Below are 25,043 nucleotides of genomic sequence, written 5' to 3'. Positions count from 1 at the left end.
ATTAAAGCGTACATACAACTCTGTCACTCCTTCCTACAATTTGACAGACAAATTATGGATTACTGCCTGTCTGGTTGACATCAGTATCAGCAGTAGACTTCGTTACGTACAACAGGTGATTCAATAGCTTAACTGACGTTTCTCACAACAAGAAATGAGAAGATGCGATCTGTATTTACTTTAAAGAAATTTTTTAAGGCCAACATCGCGTCCAATTATAATATTTACGTATCCATTTGCAATAGATAAGACTATCACCTTCAGATTTGTAACATTATGTATTTACATATACTAACTCTAGCACCATTTATTTGTTAGACATTACAAATGAGCAACTGGAAATTATATACTCACATACTTCACAAAACCATTGTCGTTGTACTTAATATTCCATTGTGCGTTCATTATTCAGTTAATGTTAAGATCTTTGCGGTGAGTATAGTGCACGTTCCACACAAATTTGTCAAAAATAAAATTACAAACAGATTTGTCACAAGTAAAACTATACAGAGCTAAAATCGACCTTGTGGAAATTGGCATGTCTAAATATGTAGCATTCCTTTGAGGCTTTTCAGTTGTTAAAATCAATAATACACTTTAAAAGTGCACATTTATGGCAATGTTTACATTTACACGACGAGTGAAGTTCATCTTGAAACCTTCTCACTTGAAATACTTGCTCTATGTATTTCGCGTGAGAAGGTTCCAAAATATGCTTCATTCGTGGCGTAAATGTAAACATTGCCTTAAATGTCCTCCTTTAATATATAATGCGAATTTTAACAACTGAAAAGCGTCAAAGGAGTGCTACGTATTTAGACATGCCAATCTGAACAAGGTGCACTCTACCTCTGTATAGTTTTATTTGTGTCAAACCAGTTCTTATTTTTGATAAGCAATGTTACAACATAAGTTTTCGATATCCCGGAGACGACACATGTTCGATGTATGACAAATCTATAACCAACTGTCCTAAACTTGATTTTCAGAAAAACAACGAGATAGGTGCAAACACTGAAAAAGGAGACATCGAACAACTTAAATGAACTACAAAAGAGGAAGAAAGCAGACAAATTTTACTAAATTAAAAGTTTCTAGCGTTTGAAGTGCAGAAAATAGGTGATTACGAAAGAATTCGGTAGGGAATACCAGAAGAATCTACTGCTTTCTGATATGTCAATCAATGAACCATATTACTCCATGCAGCAATAACTTTATTCATCAGTATTCATTTGCTTTCCTCTGCGAAATTTGTATTTTTAACATACGATGAAATACATTTCAACAAAGGATCCAGTGAAACACTGCTCGAACGAGTTCACTTACGAATTAAATGTACATCCATAAACGACACTAGCTAGCATTCTTGATCAGACAACTTTCACGACTGGAAACAATCGAAATACCTAAAGGTTATGTTCTGAGGCAACTTAGATGGCGGACGTTGACTTTGAGTTTTTGATGTCATGACAACTCCCCTTATTTTTACCTCCACAACTCTGTCTCTGAAAAATAACGTAATCACTGACATTTGACATTTCGCATAATACAATTTCCATTGTAAACATGTCGCATCGCAGGAGCCAGAGCTGTCTAAAAACTGCCAAAAATAATTTTTCCGAGATCACGCAAATAAATGTGTGTAGAAATAACGTGATCACAACATAACAAAAGTCAGCTTGTACTCTCCACCATGCAATATGTACTGAGACAACGTCATACCAGCTAACACGTAAGCATGATGTACCACACGTAGATACAGAAACTATTATACAAGTAGGGAGTACTATTATATGTATTATACCACGTACCTGAGCAGGTACGCTTGATAATCGTAAAAACGGCGAAACCAGTTTGTTGTGTACCTTTGTAATCATTAGAGCAAATAAATCAGCAGTACAACAGCAACCAGTACCAACAGTAAAATAACTCCATTTCACATATCCTGTTAGTAATTTAATGCTAAAATTTTACGGAGCTCCAGAACACGAAGCGTTCTCTATGTAGTTTTGGTTATTACTACTCCACATATAGGAGCCTGAATGTTTTACCACTACGAGACTTGATATTCCACAACACGATTCATTCTGAAATGGCTTAATGTTAAATCCCCCCCCCCTTCTCTCTCTCTCTCTCTCTCTCTCTCTCTCTCTCTCTGTGTGTGTGTGTGTGTGTGTGTGTGTGTGTGTGTGTTTGTGTTTGTCTCTTCATATCACTGGCCAACCAACAGGTAGCAATTAGGAGTAGTTCCTGTCACTTACCTTTTTCTTCATGACAGTCGATACTGTATTTAGCTAAATCACAATAGTATTACAACAATTGTTGGATCTAGTTATCAGCCAGGTTTTCCATTGTTAATCGCTCTTTCTGTTGTATGATGGGTTCCTTTTCCTTTACCCAAATTGACAAAACCAGTGGCTTACCACCAACTTCACTTTCATCCAGGATCAGCCACACATTGATGGCTAGTACGTTCAGTGCAGCAGATCGATCCGTTCTGACACCGAATGATACTCCGTAAAAATCTTGGGCATTAAAGATGCGCTTCAGTTGTAGTAATGTCATTATCAGATCACAACCGGTGTCGTAGCCATGAAAATCACATCCCCAGGTAACGTCTAACCAAAGAAGAGAAGAATACGGTAATTGCCTTAACCCGATTGTCCAGAGGCTCCGCTCAGTGGAAGAGGATCAGAATAAACGAACACGTGTCTCGGCTTATCCACAGGTAGTTGATCGTTTCGAAGAAAAAGGTGGTCAGAGTTTTAGAGGTACTTTAGGTGTGTTTCAGCAAGTAAATAGTGCGACGAAAGTGATGGCACAGTGTTTAACGTCCCGGTTTCACGCTTTTGCGACCCGTGTTCGAAATCCGATTATTAATTTTATTTTCTCGTTTCATTTAGCTACCAATTCCCGTTCAAGATTATTAGATGAAAGTTTCCATCGTGTGCTGAAATAATGTTCCTCTTATTCGCCTAGTAACCGTGTGTCCAGTAATTTAATTAAAGTAAAAAAAATTGAGTGGAAATATTATTTGAAATTGTTTTTGTGAAATTCCTGTAGTTATCTTGATTCGTAATTCATTGCAAGCGCCAGTCTTCAGAATAGTGATCCGTTGTTCGTGGTTTGCCGCAAAATTATAGTCAACGCGTGGAATATGCAGCAAAGTTAACTACGTGTCTTTCACGAGCGAGTCTCATACGAAAAAATTTCGCTGTGCCACACCTGCATTCGTGGAATGCTCGTGCTGTTCGGAATTCCATGTTGAGAATGTTTCAACGATCGCTATTGTCCAAGGGAATGCATCAAATATTTCTGTAGCATGAACATAAGAATAAAATATAAGAATCACGAATTGATATAATATGAAATTTAAGAAAATGAGAGTTTTAAAATATTGTAACCCCAGAAAATACCACACTCATATATCATATAACAAACGCAGGACAGCTGTTGCCAACCTATTCATAATTTTAGAATTAATATAACGCCCTTGTGTCCAAAAGTTGACAAGAAACACTCGTGTAGTAACCTTCTACGGGCATGCATAGATAAATGAAAAAGGAAATAGAACAAAATAAAAACAATAATCGTGTTTCCAGTGCCGGACGCAAAAGTGAGAGGGCGCTTCGCTAAGCAGTGTGCGTACAGTTGATCTGAGCTGATTGCCCGCTAAATGACATCTAAATCTTGTCGAAAAGTTTGATGGCTGTTTTCTCAAAAGTAGTCGAACATCTCCATACAAGCCGAGACAGGTGTTCGCTTATTATGGCTCCTCTTCCATTGAGCAAATTTTCTGGGAGATCGGCTACGCATGTGCCGTTACCTGCTTGTAAGTCTTCAGAGATAAGTAGCCCGAAACCTGGAACCCAACATTCGGTGCCAGGTCAAAGTAATAAGCCTCTAAATTGCGGCCATCTATGAGCATTTCCAGAAAATGGAACGTTACTATTTTGTACTGGATCCCTACATCTGGCTCATTTTGATTCTTTGGCATACTGCCATTTAGCGGTTTATTAATTAAGTCTGACAGGGAATGTTGGATTCCATGCTCTGGGCTACTTAGCTCTTATGACATAGTTACATGTTCCCCAAGAACTTGGTTCCCAGTACCATGACATCGGTTCTGATCTCATAATGCAAAGATTAAGTAGAGAAGAATGAACTTTTCAGTCCACAATATTATTAGTCGTAGCTATGGTTGCCCTGTCTACAATGCAAGAACCAGAAGGGTGCATCTCCCAACTCTTGTCAAACGGCACCCATGTGAAGACAAATGCGTTTGCCCCCATCTTCCTCTTTGAGAGGTGGTATGCCACTCTCCCACTCTAAAATATTGACAGTCACACTAACGCTCTTATTTTAGGTCATGATCTCGTTGTACCCCAGTACTACGTGCTGTACATGTGCTTTATAACCATTTTACATGAGAAAATTGTGGGCAGCATGTTATTATAAATGCGTGTGTAAACTGTAGAGAACTTGCACCCGAGGGCTGTAGTGGAGGCGATGGGAAACAGGGTGAGAGATGCATTGGGGGCCATAAATTTGGAGTGCAGCAACCAGGCGGTATGATTGATTCTGGGGTGCAGCACTCTGTAGATCGTACCTGCAGAGGGACTTTGTGTCATTGCACTGTCCTCCTTCTGCTTAGGGTCGCACAGGAGGGCGCCAGTTCACAAAACATTTTACCAATGCCAGATAGCAGTCCATTAAAAAAGAAGACAGTTGGTGGAAAGTGGCATGATGAAGCCATTTAAAAGATACATAAGAAATTATCGGCCTCGACTGCGGTAATGAAACCAACTTTTACCTAGGTTTCAACACAAATAATTCAGCCTTCTTCAGAAGATATACTTGAATCTATAATTTGTCTAAGAGGACATGGTCTAGAAATAAAACTGAAACAACCTGAATAGGAGTAGTCACATTTTAAAAAAGCGGTACATAAGTACTAAGTCAACACCAAGACTTAACTTAAGCTCTTGCGTGCGCCTCGTCTCCATGGACGTCGTGCGGTGGACCTCGGGAGCTCACATGAAACTAACTAGGACTAGATAATGAGCTGCAAAACAACATGGCGGGGAACATTGAGCATGTGTAACTGAGAACGTGACTGTCAAAGGTAAAAGACCAACACAGTTATGTCTTAAAACAAACAATCGAGGCTGACAGATTCGTATATATTAGATTATCACAATTACTCACTGGGTTGCAATGTTGAAAGTACAAAAACCATTTAAGAGAGATTGTTATAAACTGAGCCTTTGTGCGAATGGTGACAACGTTATAAAACTCCAAGCATTCTCTAGTTAGAGGTTAGTGGAGGCAAGAATATAGCTCCCCCTAAGCCAGGAAATCGCTAGGTTCTTTCAGCGAGCGGCGGAAACATATACATTTCACTGGCCTGACTGTCTGGCAATCTTAACAGCCTTCTTTCAAATTTTGGAAATGCTCGGTCTGGAAATATTAGATCTCTCCATAAATGAGGGACCGTGGTCAACTCTACATATATGTCTCTTTTGCCTAAACAGAACCATGGTAACCATGAGAACGAGGCCTCGCTGGATGGGAGATTCAGTGAGTAGAGGATACTTCGATTGGTTGGTGCATTGTGGGGGCGGTTTCGTTTCTGTTAATTGATCTCCCATGATAAGGCTTGCTGGAAAGGGGTGGTGATTTTTGCTATCTTCGTCGTCTGGTCTTCCCATGGTGGAGAACTTCTTACCATAGTGGATGAGACTAGTGGTCTGTATGTTGTGACAGACTAAGTTGATTCTATTAGAATAGAGTTGGGCCTCACAGCAGATTCATGTAAACGAAGTCAGGTTGTGTTGTAAAAGTGATTAATTCTGTGGATAATTTGTGTAGCATCCAACCCATTGTATGCTTTTCCAAACAAACACCATTCTTTTCCTCATATGTGTTGGTCATTCTTTGTGTAAGATTTATTAGTTAGTTGTAGTTATAAAGAGACTAATAACACTTGTTATTATATTGTGAACTTAAACTCGCCAATATTCTCAATCATACTCCCTCATCTATTCAATATTTTTGTTTTATTGTGGTGGTATATGGGTGCATCAGCAGTGTAAGGTTCAATCTTATTAAGCTAATTAATTTGATAATTAATTTTTAGTTCCGAATGTGACTGCAGGAATGAGCAACAAAAGTGTCCTGGGTAGACTCACTAATTTCATATATAAGAATGAAGGGCTTAGCTCATGATTTGAAGGTTTCTGAGAAGATAATACTTTTCGTTATGTAAGGATTATAACATTTAGCATCACTCAGAACTATATTTACGCTTAAAGCAAGCAACAGCTTCCATGTTGACCACTCGAAATATCTCTGCTAGCAGCGGCAATCAATTCAATTAGAAGTTTTCGTGCATGGTCACTTGAAAAGTGAGACCGAACATGATGCCAGTGATTTGACCTGCGTCTCTTATGCTGCACGTTTCCGAAGAGCATCATCATCATCATCATTTAAGACTGATTATGCCTTTCAGCGTTCAGTCTGGAGCAGAGCCCCCTTATAAAATTCCTCCATGATCCCCTATTCAGTGCTAACATTGGTGCCTCTTCTGATGTTAAACATATTACTTCAAAATCATTCTTAACCGAATCCAGGTACCTTCTCCTTGGTCTGCCCCGACTCCTCCTACCCTCTACTGCCGAACCCATGAGTCTCTTGGGTAACCTTGCTTCTCCCATGCGTGTAACATGACCCCACCATCTAGGCCTGTTCGCCCTGACTGCTACATCTATAGAGTTCATTCCCAATCTTTCCTTGATTCCCTCATTGTGGACACCCTCCTGCCAGTGTTCCCATCTACTAGTACCAGCAATCATCGTAGCTACTGTCATATCCGTAACCTCAACCTTATTGATAAGGTAACCTGAGTCCACCCAGCTTTCGCTCCCATACAACCAAGTTGGTCGAAAGATTGAACGGTGCACAAATAACTTAGTCTTGGTACTGACTTCCTTCTTGCAGAAGAAAAAATGGTTCAAATGGCTCTGAGCACTATGGGACTCAACTGCTGAGGTCATTATTCCCCTAGAACTAAGAACTAGTTAAACCTAACTAACCTAAGGACATCACAAACATCCATGCCCGAGGCAGGATTCGAACCTGCGACCGTAGCGGTCTTGCGGTTCCAGACTGCAGCGCCTTTAACCGCACGGCCACTTCGGCCGGCCTCTTGCAGAAGAGAGTAGATCGTAGCTGAGCGCTCACTGCATTAGCATGGCTACACCTCGCTTCCAGTTCTTTCACTGTGTTGCCATCCTGTGAGAATATGCATCCTAAGTACTTGAAACCATCCACCTGTTCTAACTTTGTTCCTCCTATTAAGCACTCAATCCGTTTATATTTCTTTCACACTGACATTACTTTCGTTTTGGAGATGATAATCTTCATACCATAGTCCTTACATTTCTGATCGAGCTCTGAAATGTTACTTTGCTATCTTTCAATCGAATCTGCCATCACAACTAAGTCATCCGCATATGCAAGACTGCTTATTTTGTGTTCACATATCTTAATCTCACCCAGCCAGTCTATTGTTTTCAACATACGATCCATAAATAATATGAACAACAGTGGAGACAGGTTGCAGCCTTGTCTTACCCCTGAAACTACTCTGAACCATGAACTCAATTTACTGTCAACTCTAACTGCTGCCTGACTATCCATGTAAAGACCTTTAATTTCTTGCAAAAGTTTGCCTCCTATTCCATTATATCGTAGAACAGACAATAACATCCTCCTAGGAACCCGGTCGTATGCCTTTTCTAGATCTATAAAGCATAGATACAATTCCCTGTTCCACTCATAACACTTCTCCATTATTTGCCGTAAGCTAAAGATCTGGTGCTGACAACCTCTAAGAGGCCTAAACCCACACTGATTTTCATACAATTGGTCCTCAACCAATACTCGCACTTTCCTTTCAACAATACCTGAGAAGATTTTACCCACAACGCTGATTCAAGAGATACCTCTGTAGTTGTTACAATCTTTTCTGTTTCCATGTTTAAAGATTGGTGTGATTACTGCTTTTGTCCAGTCTGATGGAACCTGTCCCGACTCCCAGGCCATTTCAATTATCCTGTGTAGCCATTTAAGACCTGACATTCCACTGTATTTGATGAGTTCCGACTTAATTTCATCCACCCCAGCTGCTTTATTGCACTGCAATCTATTAACCATTTTCTCCACTTCCTCAAATGTGATCCTATTTCCATCATCATTCCTAGCCCATTCTACCTCGAAATCCGAAACATTACTGATCGTATTTTCACCTACATTGAGCATCTCTTCAAAATATTCCCTCCATCTGCTCAAGGCATCCACAGGATTCACCAGCAGTTTTCCTGACCTGTCCAAAATACTTGTCATTTCCTTCTTACCTCCCTTTCGAAGACTGCTAATTACACTCCAGAATGGTTCTCCAGCAGCTTGACCCATAGTCTCCAACCTGTTTGCAAAGTCTTCCCAAGATTTCTTCTTGGATGCTGCAGTTATCTGTTTGGCTTTGTTTCTTTCTTCAACATAACTTTCTCTGTCTACCTGAGTTCTAGTATGTAGCCATTTTTGATATGCCTTCCTTGTCCTTTTACAGGCTGCCTTCATCCTACTTTTACACACTACTGTTCCAAGACATTCTTTAGCCACTTCTAGTACTGTGTGCCTGTACCTTGTCCATTCCTTTTCCAATGACTGTAATTGACTACATTCAGCTTACTAGTACCTTTCTGAGATCGCTGTTATGTACTTGTGCCTGATTTCCTTATCCTGAAGTTTCTCCACTCTTATCCTCCTACATATGGACCTGACCTCCTGCACTTTCGGCCTCACAATCCCAATTTCACTGCAGATTAAATAATGATCAGTGTCATCAAAGAATCCCCTGAATACACGTGTGTCCCTCACAGCCTTCCTGAATTCCTGATCTGTTATTGTATAGTCAATGACAGATCTGGTTCCCCTGCCTTCCCAAGTATAATGGTGAATGTTCTTATGTTTAAAAAAGGAGGTTGTGATTACTAAGCCCATACAGGCACAGAAATCCAAGAGTTTTTTCCCGTTCCTGTTGGCCTCCATATGCTCTCCAAATTTACCCATAACCTTTTCATACCCTTCTGTTCGATTTCCAATCCTGGCGTTAAAATCACCCATGAGCAGAACACTGTCCTTGTCCTTCACTCTAACAACTACATCACTGAGTGCCTCATAAAAACTATCCATCTTATCTTGATCTCTCCCTTCACAATGCAAATATACTGACACAATCCTAAATTTCTTGCTAGACACTGTCAAATCTATCCACATCAGTCGTTCCTTTACATACCTTATTGCAACTACGCTGGGTTCCATTTCTTTCCTGATGTAAAGCCCTACACCCCATTGTGCTTTTCCTGCTTTGACTCCTAACCGGTAGACCTTGTATTCTCCCACTTCCTCTTCTTCCTCACCCCTTACCCGAATGTCACTAAGAGGTAAAACGTCCAGCCCTATCTTACTTGCAGCCTCTGCCAGCTCTACCTTCTCCCCAGAGTACCCCCATTGATATTAATAGCTCCCCATCTCATTACCATTTGTTTGCCAAGTTGTATCTTAGGAGTCCCTGGTTTCTCAGTTAGAGATGGGACTCCGTCACCTCCAAAGGTCCGAGGCATTTTGCTCTGATTGTTGCCAGCATCATATTTAAAGTACCAGGGAAGCAGGTTGCTAGCCTTACTTGCCCCGAGTCCCATTGGGTTTTACCCCTAACGGTTGAGGGACTAACTGGTGGATTTGGTAGTCTTTGCCGTATGAGCACAAAGGTGACCACGACTCAGAATATGGCCGAGATGCCCAGCCTTATTCCAAAGTAACTGATATCCCGACTGTCAGGACCACTTACTTGGCCACTCATACGTTGCCCGTGGTTCATGAACTAGGGCATGACTGCAGGAACCCACACCATGAAGAGCACAGATAAAATATTCTGCTCAGCAGAGTTCTGCCTTAATTCCCCTCTAGATTGATTGTCAGAACGATCAGGCCTTGTTTCGGATTGTCTAGCTGATGCTTGTGCTCGGTCATTATCCACTATCTCTCAGTCTCCTCCTGGAAGTCGTCTGATGCTGAAGGTACCTCAAAAGACGGTTCAGTGCTGAGTATTGGTAGTGTTAGCAATTACAGCGTCGTCCACTCTAGGATTCACTGGTATATGAGGGGAATTATTTCAACTGGTACGATAAGCGGGTCGTTGTGGAGTACCTACAGTATTTTGCACAGGTAAAATTCCATAAGAGTTTCGTCATACGAATCATCCCAGTGCCCAGAACTCCTGAAGATTGACGTTGACTGTGGATATTGTATCACAGACACAGTCCCTTTGACTGTTCAGAGATGTCACTAAACCCGCACATGACGTAAACAACCATGAATGAACAGAGCCTGCTAGGCGGAGGGGGTTCGACAGCCGAAAAGTTACAATCATCCCACCAGTAAGGAGGTGCACGGCTAGTGTTTTCTTTTGTTCAGCCATAGCTAGACGGTCAATACCGCGGTTCTAAGTCGTCTGCATTGTTCCTTCGTGCCAGGAAGGGCTCTGAACAAGGGAAGTGTTCGGACATGGACGAGATACAGAGAGACAGGAACTTCAATGACATGCCTCACTCAGGCCGCCCAAGGGCTACAACTGCAATGGATGACCGCTACTCGTGGATTATGGCTCGGAGGAACCCTGACAGCAACACCACCAAGTTGAATAATGCTTTTCGTGCAGCCACAGGACGTCAAGTTACAACTCAAACTGTGCGCAATAAGAAGCATGATGCAAAACTGCACTCCCGACGTCCATGGCGAGATTCATCATTTCAACCACGACACCATGCAGAGCGGTACAGATGGGCACAACAACATGCCGAATGGACCGCTCAGGATTGGCATCACGTTCTCTTCACCGATAACTGTCGCACATACCTTCTACCAGACAATCGTCAAAGACGTGTTTGGAGGGCACCCGGTCATGCTGAACGTCTTAGAGAGACTGTCCAGCTAGTACAGCAAGCTGGAAGTTCCCTGCTGTTTTGGGGTGGCATTATGTGGGGTCGACATGCGCCGCTGGTGGTCATAGAAGGCGCCGTAACGGCTGTACGATACGTGAATACCATCCTCCAACCAATAGTGAACCATAGCGGCAGCATAATGGCGAGGCGTTCGTCTTCATGGACGACAATTCGCGTCCTCTTCGAGTACATCTTGTGAATGACTTCCTTCAGGATAACGACATCGCTTGAGTAGAGTGGCCATCATGTTCTCCAGACATGAGCCCTATCGAACATGCCTGGAATAGATTGAAAAGGGCTGTTTATTGATGACGTGACCCACCAACCACTCTGATTGATCTACGCCAAAACGCCGTTGAGGAGTCTGACAATCTGGACCAATAGTGCTTTGATGAACAAGTAAGTGGTATGTCACAACAAATACAGGCATACATCAATGCAAGAGGACGTGATACGGGATGTTAGAGGTATTGGTGTGTATAGGAATCTGAACCACCACCTATGAAGGTCTCGCTGTATGGTGCTATAACATGAAATGATGTTTATGCTGATCTCTATTCCATTTTTCTGTACAGGTTCCGGATCTCTCGGAAGCGAGGTGATGCAAACCTTTTCTTGATGTTTGTATTAAGGAGAGCCGGCCGGAGTGGCCGAGCGGTTCTAGGCACTACAGTCTGGAACCGCTCGACCACTACGGTCGCAGGTTCGAATCCTGCCTCGGGCATGGATGTGTGTGATGTCCTTAGGTTAGTTAGGTTTAAGTAGTTCTAAGTTCTAGGGGAGTGATGACCTCAGAAGTTGAGTCCCATAGTGCTCAGAGCCATTTGAACCATTTATTAAGGAGACTGTCGACATACGCAGTGGAATCGACCATCAGCTGAATGGTAGGGTCACAAGCGCCGACTATTCCTATGACTGTGGGGTTTCCACCTGGATCGGAAACAACAGCCTTCCTTGCCAGCAGAAGTGGGATTACACTCGTACATAAACCTGCTGATCCACCATAAAACTTCTAATCGGTGAATAGATTTAGGCAGATAACTTCTTGTCTCATTATTCTACATGCCCCTAAAATTGTTTATTTACTTTGTCAATTATTCAGTTTTATCTTCCATATTCTCGAATAGAGTTTCAGTCGAACCAGAGTGCTCTGAATGTGGTGACATGGCTACTTGACTTCTCGTGACATTGCTACTACGACTTCTCCCACTGAGTTAATTAGCGACAGCTGGTTAGATTTCCGATTGTCAAAATTTTCTTCCATACTGACTACTTGCTTGTTAATAATCGAAACATGCTCATTAATGTTAACCAAGGCCTTATTGTTACTGTGGAGCATTTCGTCAATAATCTTTCCTTGGACTGCAAACTCCAATCCTGGGCATCAAACTCGCTCCAGAATTCGTCACATTGTGCACGAACGCTTCAGAAAACGAATTTCTACTTCCTGCCAATCTTGCATTTGAGCATCCAGCCACACGGCTTATGAGTCCAGTCTCACGTCCGGGCAACAGCTCTATTAGCCGAGTACTTGGCGATACAGCCTGCGCCATTCTAACGTTGAACTGATCGTGGAGGAGATATCCTCAGCGGCGCTGGGCCCACATGTTCAAGTGGCAGCTGCAGTGAGAGGTGAGCTGGCCCCGACTCCTCATCAGCGGTCAACAGCACCCACGATACCCGGCCTCGCATTTCTCCCTCGTCTCCATATTAAGAAAAAAAATGTTTTTGTGTTGCTGGAGAATCATCTAAAATAAAGTGAATGATCGGCACCCTGTGCTCAAGGCTGGAACTGCGGGATGATGCCATCACAGTTTGGGGCCTGTGCTGTTTTGGGAAGTTACAACGGGGCGTCCTTTCTCTCCTGTAGTCTGCAGGACTGCTGCTTTTAAATGAAACACATACCAGCTCATGTAACAATCACTATGTCAGTAGCTGCTGCTGCACAGACCTCGTGGAATGGTATTTTGTTCCAGACCTACTAATCCCTGGCGAAATTCATTGCTTCATCATCACTCATGAAGAAATTATTAAATAAAAATTTGGGATAAGATTATTAAATAGGACAACTGAAATGGGCATAACCAAGGTGCTTCGGGAGTGATAGGACCAGGCTTTCAAATAAACATCATTCATGCAGTAAAAAAATTATTTAACCAAACCAGCAGTGCGTACAAGTAACAGTGTACCAAAAATCCCCCAAGCGCTTACTACACAGTTATAAATGCCAGCAAATGCCCAGTTAATTTCCTTTTACAATAATGAAGATGTGAGCAGGTCTCAAACCCACAAACAGTTCAGAATACTGGCTGTGCCGTTCTACAGGAGCTGTCCAAATAGCACTGTCGCTGGTACTTCTAATAAATATGAATAAAATACATTTAACAAACACACAACAACCATATCACACAAGCTGACGACTCTTTCAAGTTCCCCAACTTACACATTACATTACCCACGGACAAAAATATATTTCAGATGACCTTTCAAGATGCTAATGAACCACATAAACCCTACAAAAAAGAACAAATTAATACGACAGTCTTGTATCTGATGGCAGTTGCTGTCACGTTTTACACCGAAGGAATGAAATCGCAGCACGAAAAAATAATTACTATCCAGCTGTGAAATTTCGAGAACGTATTAGTCTATGTGACATTTTTAAGTTGCAAGATCACATTTTAATATAAGAACACGATTTGCCATTATATGTGAAATTTAGATAAATTACTAACCGGGTAACCGCCAGAATGGTGAACGTAAGCATGCAAAAGTACTTGCACTCTTTTGTACAGGTGACAGATGTCAGTTTGTGGGATGGAGTTCCATACACCTGGTCGGTCAGTACACGGACGGTTAATGCTGTTTGTGAATGATGTCCCATGTGTGCCTGACTGGAAACATGATTGGCTACATACCGACACACTGTAGAGCACGTTGGATTACAACAGCGGTATATTGGCGAACGTCAACCTATTGGAAAAACCAATGGAATGCTGCTCATGAATGGCTGTACAAAAGGCCGAATCAACAGACGGACGTACAAAAAAATGGTTCAAATGGCTCTGAGCACTATGCGACTTAACTTCTGAGGTCATCAGTCGCCTAGAACTTAGAACTAATTAAACCTAACTAACCTAAGGACATCACACACATCCATGCCCGAGGAAGGATTCGAACCTGTGACCGTAGCGGTGGCTCGGCTCCAGACTGTAGCGCCGAGAACCGCACGGCCACTCCGGCCGGCAGACGGACGTACAAATTTGCTGTCGAGGTGTATGGGGAGTACTTCTTCTGTCGTACAAAATCGAATACCAGTCCTTAACTCCAGGTGTAGGTCCAGTGTATGTAGCACGCAGTCAGTTTGGTTGCAGGCCCTCAACTGTCCTCCTTCTAACCAACACACGGCCATCACTGGCACCGAGGCAAAATCAGCTTTCATCAGAAACACAACAGACCTCCGCCTCTGTCCTACAATGAGCTCTAGGTTGACACCACTGAAGTCACGAATGGCGGTGGTTAGGAATCAGTGGAATGCACGCAACAGGGAATCCGGCTCGGAGCTGTCCTCGAAGTAACCGATTTGAAACAATTCGTTGTGTCACTGCGGTGCCAACTGCTAGTCAAATTGCTGTCGCTTCCGAAATACCATACGCCGAACACGATGGTCTTCCCTCTTGGTAGTGTCGCGTGGCCGTCAGGAGCCAGGTCTTTTGCGACCGTACGTTCTCGTGACCACGGCTGCCAAAGGTCATGCACAGTGGCTACATGCATGGCAAGTATACCTGAAATATAGCAGAAAGAACATCTAGCTTCTCGTCGCCCCATTGCACGATCTCGTCAATGGCGTCTTTGTCGTCTTAAAGGCATCAACTCACCAGGTTCAGTATCAAAGACAATAAACAATTACTAAAGTAGCAGTGTAACTGGGACAGACATCACCTTTAAGATATAGAAACATGTCTCCCAACTTTCTTTTATGTTGCACAACTCCTTGTTGGTGTTACCACTTTTTCTGTCAGTGTAGTTAACCAACAACAAGTCCTGGGAAAACTGTAGACACGTAACGCAAGATCAAAAATAAAAAGACACCGTTAGAACAGGCCTTGAAGACGTAGCGGTACCGACTGGCGGCTCGGTTAAAATTTGCAATACACATTAATGATGAGTGAATAGTAACAAAACTTCTTTAAACATAAGTACAGCGACAACTAACATGAGTTGCAAGGACTCACAGTAAAAAAAATAAAAAATAATAAAAAATCTTGAAACCAGACACACTCAATAAGCAACATCAGACCAACTGAACCTCACTAAACTATTCTCCCAAAGCCCCATCGTTGTTGTTGTTGTGGTCCTCATAGACTGGTTTGATGCAGCTCTCCATGCTACTCTATTCTGTGCAAGCTTCTTCATCTCCCAGTACCTACTGCAAAATACATCCTTCTGAATCTGCTTAGACTATTCATGTCTTGGTCTCCCTCTACGATTTTTGCCCTCCACGCTGCCCTCCAATGCTAAATTGGTGATCCCTTGATGCCTCAGACCATGTCCTACAAACCGATCCCTACTTCAAGTCAAGTTGTGCGACAAATTTCTCTCCTGCCCAATACTATTCAGTACCACCTTATCAGTTATGTGATCTACCCATCTAATCTTCGGCATTCTTATGTAGCACAACATTTTGAAAGCTTCTGTTCTCTTCTTGTTTAAACTATTTATCGTCCACCTTTCACTTCCATACATTGCTACACTCCATACAAATACTTTCAGAAACGACTTCCTGACACTTAAATCTATGCTCGATGTTAACAAATTTCTGTTCTTCAGAAATGCTTTCCTTGTCATTGCCAGTCCACATTTTATATCCTCTCTACTTCGACCATCATCAGTTATTTTGCTCCCCAAATAGTAAAACTCATTTAAGAGTCTCATTTCCTGATATAATTCCCTCAGCATCACTCGACTTATTTCGACTATATTCCATTGTCATAGTTTTACTTTCGTTGATGTTCATCTTATATCCTCCTTTCAAGACACTGTCCATGCCGTTCAACAGCTCTTCCAGTTCCTTTGCTGTCTCTGACAGAATTGCAATATCACTGGAGAAGATCAAAGTTTTTATTTCTTCTCCATGGAGATTAATTCCTACTCGAAAATTTTCTTTCGTTTCCTATACTGCTTGCGCAGTGTACAGATTGTATAACGTCGCGGATAGACTACAACACTGTCTTACTCCGTTCCCAACAGCTGCTTCCTTTTGATCACCCTTGACTCGTGCATCTGCCATCTGGTCTCTGTACGAATTGTAAATAGCCTTTCGCTTCTGTATTTGACACCTGCTACCTTCAGAATTTGAAAGAAAGTATTCCAGTCACATTGATAAAACGTAGGTTTGCCTTTCCTTAATCTGTCTTCTAAGATAAATCGTAGGGTCACTATTGCCTTGCGTGTTCCAACATTACTACGGAACTCAAACTGATCTTCTCCGAGATCGGCTTCTACCAGTTTTTTTTCCATTCGTCTGTAAAGAATTCGTCTTAGTATTTTGCAACCGTGACTTATTAAACTGATAGTTCGGTAATTTTCAAATCTGTCAGCACCTGCTTTCTTTGGGATTGGAATTATTACGTTCTTCTTGAAGTATAAGGGTATGTCACCTGTCTTATACATCTTGCTCACCATATCGTAGAGTTTTGTCAGGACTGGCTCACTCAAGGCTATCAGTAGTTCTAATGGAACGTTGTCCACTCCCGGGGCCTTGTTTCGACTTAGGTCTTTCAGTGCTCTGTCAAACTCTTCAGGTAGTATCATATCTTCCATTTCATCTTCATCTACATCCTCTTCCATTTCCATAATATTGTCTTCAAGTACATCGCCCTTGTATAGACTCTCTATATACTCCTTCCACCTTTCTAATTTCCCTTCATTGCTTAGAACTGGTTTTCCAACTGAACTCTTGATATTCATACAGGTTGTTCTTTTTTCTCCAAAGGTCGCTCTAATTTTCCTGTAGGCTGTATCTATCTTACCCCTAGTGATATATGCCTCTTCCTCCTTACATTTGTCCTCTAGCTATCGATACTCAGCCTTTTTGAACTTCGTTTCGATCTCATTTTTGAGACGTTTGTATTCCTTTTGGCCTGCTTCATGTACAGCATTTTCATAATTTCTCTTTTCATCAATTAAATTCCATATATCTTCTGTTACCCAAGGATTTCTACTAGTCCTCGTCGTTTTACCTACTTTATCCTCTGCTGTCTTTAGTATTTCATCTCTCAAACCTACCCATTATTCATCTACTGTATTTCTTTCCCCCATTCTTGTCAATCGTTCCTTAATGCTCTCCCTGAAACTCTCTACAACCTCCAGTTGCCTGGAACCACAGGACCGCTCCGACCGCAGGTTCGAATCCTGCTTCGGGCATGGTTGTGTGTGATGTCCTTAGGTTAGCTAGGTTTAAGTAGTTCTAGGGGACTGACGACCACAGATGTTAAGCCCCAAAGCGCTCAGAGCCATTTGAACCAACCTCCAGTTCTGTCAGTTTATCCAGGTCCCATCTTTTTAAATTCCCACATTTTTGCAGTTTCTTTAGTTTTAATGTACAGTTCATAACCAATAGATTGTGGTCAGAGTACACATCTGTCCCTGGAAATGTCTTACAATTTAAAACCTGGTTCCTAAATCTCTATCTTGCCATTGTATAACCTATCTAAAACCTTCCAGTATCTCCAGCCCTCTTCCATGTATACAACCTTCTTTCATGTGTCTTGAATCAAGTGTTAGCTATGATTAAGTCATGCTCTGTGCAAAATTCTACAAGATTACTTCCTCTTTCATTCCATATTCACCTACTACGTTTCCTTCCCCCATGGTACATAGTCTAAAAAATAATAAATTTAAACCTTCCGACAAAACATTTGATTCTGATCCACGACCACAAGAACAAACTAACAGGCAGAAGCCATTTAACTTGAAACCAAACATAATCCACTCTCGTCTAATCAGTCGGAAACAGTAACAAACACTAAGCAGAGGCCGACTGCATCCAAGCAACGAACGAGGTTAGGCGACCAGGGCTACAGAGATTGGGCTTTATGTTAAAGTCAGTTTCGCGGCACATGCTCACAGCGACAGCAATGCTCTGAAATGTTCTCACCATTTTTATTTCTTTGGACTGAACAGTCGCGCGCAGTGGCCGCGCCGTCTGGGGCGCAATGTCAGGGATTGCGCGGCTCCTCCCGTCGGAGGTTCGTGTCATCCTTCGGGTATGGGTGTGTGTTGTCCTTAGCGTAAGTTAGTTTAAGTACTGTATAAGTCTAGGGACCGATGACCTCAGCAGTTTGACCCCTTAAGAATTCACACACATTTGAACATTTGCACATTTAGGACAGGTGCTCCCCCATGTGGCCAATGCTACACCAGTCTTCCTCTTGCTGCGGCCCACGGCCGGCGATTCTTTCGCGCGATGTACGGCTGACCACTTCGGTTCCTGTTGAGTAGGTCCCGATGTCGACGTCTGGTACTCAACTACATGCTCCTCTGGAGGCGCCCACTCAGTTTATGCGCTAGGAGCGGAGACAGCGCTCCAGTTCCCGGCCAGAACCCGGCCTGTTGCCCGCCAGACTAAAGAGGAGAACACAGCAAGTGCCATAACCCGATTTACCAGAAACGTCACTCTGTGGTAGACGGGTCCAAATAAGTGAATATTTATCTCAACTTATCCGTAGATACTCGACCGTTCCTGGAAAACGACGATAAAAGTTTCTGAGGTACCTTATTGAGCCATTTGGCTCATAAACGAAGTATATGAAGTGACGTCACAGTGGCTAGCATCGCGGTTTTACACTTTTGCGCAACCGGCTACTAACCGAGTTATTATCTTCATTCTTGTTTCTCTTTAATCGACCAATGTCTGTGGAAAATTACTATACGAATATTTTACAATTTGCATGAAGTAAGTTTGTCCTTATTCGTCTAATAATTGTGTGTCTGATGAAGGAATTAAAGAAAGAGACAGAAACAATAAATAACAAAGAAAATTATTTGAAATTGTTTCCAGTATAATTCCTGTAGTGTGTCTATATTTATAATTTGCTGCAAACGCCAGTTTTCGGTAAACTGATGCGTTATATGCAGTTTGCCAAGAAATTATTACTGACTCGTGAAATCTTCAGCAGTGTTAAAGTCGTTTCTTCATACTGTGCCAATTCTGCCTTCGCGTGATTTTCGTGGTGACAGGAAGGTGTCTAAAGCAGGTATCATCCAGGGGAGTGCACCATATCATCCTGAAGAACAGACATGAAAATTGATATGGGAATGTAATATAAGACTGTGAGAAATTAAAAAGTTTGGAACATCTGAAAATACTGTACTTACACCTATTAGGGCCTACATGATAAATGTGACACTTATTGTGAAACGCAGCTGTAACTTTAAAGTTGGCATCCATTGTATCCCCTAACTTGAAAATGAAGATTCGTTCAGTAGCTTTGTACTGAGAGAAGCGTATAAATGAAAAAAAATTAAAACAACAATCGGTTTCTGGACACGGGACGCAGTGGTAGTAAAGCGCGACAGTAGCCATTGTGCTAACTTGTTTCTCTCTCTCGTACAGGAATGAACGGACACACTCAGCTTCAGGCCAGGTGCAGACCAGATGGACAGGAGTCGGAACCCGAGGCCTGGCCACGATGCCCTGCTTCCTGTCATTGTGCTGGTCCCTTACATGGACTTGGTACTAGGGTGAGAACTTTTATTTCACTTTTTCATTTAATTTTTTTATATTTTCTTATATATCTTGTTTATTCTTTTTGTTATTCGTTTTATGATAAGAAAACGTGGTAGACGAAAATTCCACAATTCCTAGACTCAAGGGAAAACAATTTTTTTCTCTAGGGAAAACACAATGTGAGAAGGCTTCAGAACAAGGAAAAAAGACAACGCAGCTACCCCTTTGCGTGACGATTAAAGACAAGGTGCAACATACATGCAAATAAACAACGATAACGCAGAAGCCTGTGCCACTTCCGATAAGCATTCACCATATATTGGTGAAAAGCAAGGGGTTGGGGATCGTTGTCACTCGACTACATAATGGGCGTATTGACCAAGGAGCCATAGGTTCGAATTAGCATTAGTCTGAGGGAAAACGGAGAGGTCAAGACACAGAAAAAATTCAACCGAGAATGCAGCTTCAGCTGATCGGTTAAGAAACGACAGCTGTCGGCGAATCCAGTGGCAGTGTGAAACTTCTAGGTTTTTACTTAAACTTCTGAATGCAACTGAACCTACTGTTACTTTACTTCTTTTTATCATTTCGACACCGACCTAAAAAATTTTCCCTGACAAGAAAGAATCAAGGTAAACCTATTCATTTGTTGCCCACAATATACAAGTGCAACATAAACTTACTGCAAATAATGAACACAAAAGAATGGCCCTGAATAAGAAGAAATTCTAACAATAACCCACACTTTTTCATGACTCATTTACGTCACAGAAAATCTTCATTACACGAACTACAGCAATAACAGGAGGCAGCAACTACGGCCAGCTAAATAAAGAGATTCTAAGTACTGTAGGCTGTGGTTTGCACAGCAAACAACGGAATTAGTAAATTTTATCTTATCCATGTGACATGCAGTTCGAAAAATTATGTAATCATCAATAATTCAATTTTCCAAACATTAACAGATACATCAATCATCATTTTACGATCCATGTCCAACGAATACTGAATCTCCAAGAAAGACACACGTCCAAATCGTCCACTGGCTCTAACACTGCTAACCTCCATCACTGCTAAATATTAACTCTTAACGGCGAGTCTATCCAACCACAGAGTCTCTTAGCGCAGAGTGCTGTCAGTGATATTAATGCAGTCTATAGAGCTGCCAACATACAAATATATAAACAGTCTGCTCACATAGCCCACCCCCCTGCTCCTCTCAAAAAATTTTACAAATTGCTTTGGGCAGTGGCCAAGACTAATTTGTTAAACAAAATGTATAGATCAGATCCACGCAATTAATGATATACTGTTGGTCAATAAATCAAAAACACTCCTCACTGTCCCTAAAGACAGTCCTAATCATTCATCTGAAGAAAAGTCTGTGACAGTTTTATGCACAAGGGCTGAGCAGTAAAAGAAAATGCACATGTAAGTAGCAGACCACCATGCAGTCTTGACGAAATAGTGTTGTCCTTCACATGAAAACACAGTGATGAGTCTTGACATGAAGATTTCATTTGAGAAGATTGGTAATGGACCACAAAAGAGCAGCCCCACAGCAGAGTCAGTCGAATTCTTAAAGAATATTGGTAGAGTTGGTGGGCCACCACAGAGCAGACCCACAGTATTTCTTGTAGAGGCTATGGTAGTAATAGGCCACCAAATGTACAGACCCACTGTAGTCCTTGTAGAGATGGTCAGCAGCCATCTTTTGTGACTGTGCGGGTGCACAATCACAATTGAAGCGTCTTGAGGATAATGTAGCAAGTCCATGAACCACCACTTGTGCACTAACAAATTTTTGGTAATATCCTTACAACCAGCAATGCTGTTAAGCAGTCCCTTGCTGAATTATCAATATATGTGAAAGCACTAACACTATATAATCTTTGACTAACAGACAAATGTGAGCAGTAAAATGAATCCCTACTATTTATCTAACTTGGAGAACTGATGTCTATAGGATGACAATTTTACAACGTAAGAATACAGTTACATATGTAAACAAAACATCATAATATTGAAGTATATGATAATAGAAACAGTATTTGTAGCGATACCAGTTTTACAAAAAGGATAGAAATAAGCATATATATGACAATTACAGGAATTATAATGTGAGGAAATCAATGAAAAATGGGAATATCCCTTGAAAACATTATCTTGACACTTGAATAGTAAAACAAAATATAACAAAATAAATTATCTCTGAATATCTTCCTAAAGTAAAGAATGTGTTGTAGAAACAAATGATATTTGAGGATAACAGTATTCCTCATCATGCTTAGTATGCAGCTTAGTATTATACGAAAAAATGTCTACCAAATTTATCTTATCAGGTAAACACACATAGACAGGAAGAACACACACACAAGGGTAAACACAAAAACATAGTGGAATAACACAAAAGCAAAGGACAGGATCTGTTTTCTGTGCAACATCTAGTACTGCAGTACTTGTGGTAAGCATTTTATACCTCTGTTCCATTTTCTCTTTTCAGTAATATTCTTCATGCTCCTAATTTCTTAAGTTTTAGCCAAAACTATTTCATTTCCAACCAAAATTTCATTTACCTCTTACTTCAACATTTGTTCACATTAAAAGTATCCTATCTAAGCATGATTTCCGTATTGATACTTTCATATATATATTTTTTCATCATTCATTTCCAAGAAAATGCTGCTTAATAGTCTGCAGCTCGTGGTCGTGCGGTAGCGTTCTCGCTTCGCGCACCCGGGTTCCCGGGTTCGATTCCCGGCGGGGTCAGGGATTTTCTCTGCCTCGTGATGACTGGGTGTTGTGTGATGTCCTTAGGTTAGTTAGGTTTAAGTAGTTCTAAGTTCTAGGGGACTGATGACCATAGATGTTAAGTCCCAAAGTACTCAGAGCCATTTGAACCATTTTTTGCTGCTTAATACTGATGTCCCTACACCCTACTTGTCTCTGTTCGTTTCCTCTTTCAAAATCATATTCTTATATAGTGTTCCCCCTCTTAAGCTAACTTAAATCTATGGGCTCAGATACATAAACGAGGGAATGCAGCAGCACAAAACGATTAGAACAAACAAAATGATAAAAATGCAAATTGGTCAAGCAAGCAGCAGCATATCTAAATTAGCAAAGGAAATGCAACATTACAACTAATATAATGCAATATGCAATAAACAAGAAAATAAATCAGTGGTAGATCTGGATTAGCACAGTAATACAATGTAAAATTCACGAAGACAATCCCTGACAAACAGTAGCAGCAAATGCAATAACTTATACATAAATATAAGAAAGCACAAGCAGAAAATATATTACAGTAAAGACAGCAATGGAGATAAAGGAAATATATGTGTAAATGTAGAATAACGTGTGTGTTTGTGGTCATCAAAACTCCCATGTGAAATGCAATGATTCTATGTCACATCTTAACACTAAACTGGTGCCACTTATTCTACCAGAAAAATAACTAAGTTCAAGAAAGAGAATTATGTATGCAGTTTCTGTTACTAGTCTCACCTCCTTCTTATTGTTGTTTCCTTTCCAGGTACTCCTTTTTTTAAGAAGATGGACCATAAAATTATTAATTAATGGATCTGTTGACAGAAAGTGTTCACATTAGCATATTTAAAAAAATTTATTTCTTAAAACCAATGCTGCAGTGCAGCTGGAAACCATATATCAAGTAAACTAGGTAAATATACAGAAAGTAAAGCATAAAAACACCATTCTGGAGCCATGTGGCATTTCATGAGTCAGTGGAAATTCTCTTAACTCTCGTTGAGGGACACTTGTCATGATCACGTTTGTAGACATAATAATATTTCTCATCAGTTCATAAGCATTTTAGCAAGTAGGAAAAAAGCACAAAGTCCAAAGTGAAATCATATGTTTCTAAGTAGTAGTGTGTTGTATTAATGGTGTGCTCTTCAAAGAAATGTCAATAGCGAGGTCAACGGCCTCTCTTTTCTACAGCTGTTCGAGCGCTTGCGGGAGTGTGGAGAGCTTAAAAGCGGCTAAGGCGACACCATTTAAGTTGAAAGGCAACACAACAATGGATTTTTCCAGGCGGCTAGTGCGCAGCCAGGTGCAGGAGGGCATAATGTCAAGGTCACATATACTCTTTACCAAGATATTCACGACAGCAGTTTTAGGTACAATGACAGTTCAATTCAAATAAAAATACTTCACGTTTTGAAAAATTATGGGAGAGGTGTATATTAACGAAACCTCATCAATAACAGTGTCCAAAAATTTCCGCTGGTATCCTGATAGTCTGATTTGAATATACATTCACTTTTCGTAAATATCATAACCTTATGAAAGGCTTATTTCAATAGTGGTACGAGTCCTTTTGTTCATTCTCAAATACAGAGTCCTAAAGTTAAATGAGCGCTGAAACATCTGCAGTTGAGATACTAGAAATACTCAAATATATATATACTTGAATATTTCTGGTATCTCAACAGCAGATTTTTCAGTGGTGATTTACTTTAGGACCCTATCCTTTTTGTAAAACCGGTATTACTACAAATACTGTTTCTATTATCATCACAGAACCAACAAAAATGAACTTGTACCACTATTGAAATAACCCTTCATATCTTAACATCATAATACACATCGTATTTGTAAAAATATCTTCATAACACGTCAGTCAAACCTCAAAATCGTAGTAGCATACTCCTACAATCTCAAAACCTCTAAAAAAATTTTCTCTGCTCGTTTCAATAGTGTCATCTACCTCAAATGTACTTCAAAAATCATGATCACATACAATGTACATCACTCAAAGCCCTTGCAATATCACAGTGGTTCCGAAAATATAGCGAACAGTCACAAGAAGCAAACAACGTATAATTTCATAAATGCAAAGGAATCCAACTGTGTAATTACGTAGACATGTTGGTGATATAGTAAAAAAATATCCATTTCTCTCTCTCAAATGGTCAGATAGCTGTGTAATTCTGCATTAGATAAATATGGTACCGATGTATAAAACTGTATAAGCAAATACCATATTGGCTAGGGCTCCTTGTGCTTCCCACATGTATGGTACAGAAAGCAGGCGTAACCCCATGGGGGATGATGTAATTATACGTCAGATGTTACAGATCAAAACTGTGGAATGAAATGTATCACTGAAAATATTTTCTGCATCATTGTAGTTCAAAAATATTTCTAAAAATATTCCAAGTACAAAAGCTAATCAGTCAAAAGCGTGTCATGTCACACTAAACTATATTTGTTGCTGT

The sequence above is a fragment of the Schistocerca piceifrons genome, chromosome 4 (genome assembly GCF_021461385.2).
Source record: "Schistocerca piceifrons isolate TAMUIC-IGC-003096 chromosome 4, iqSchPice1.1, whole genome shotgun sequence".
Classification (NCBI taxonomy): Eukaryota; Metazoa; Arthropoda; class Insecta; order Orthoptera; family Acrididae; genus Schistocerca; species Schistocerca piceifrons.
The sequence above is the reverse complement of the archived record's forward strand: the minus strand, read 5'-3'. Positions refer to the sequence as shown.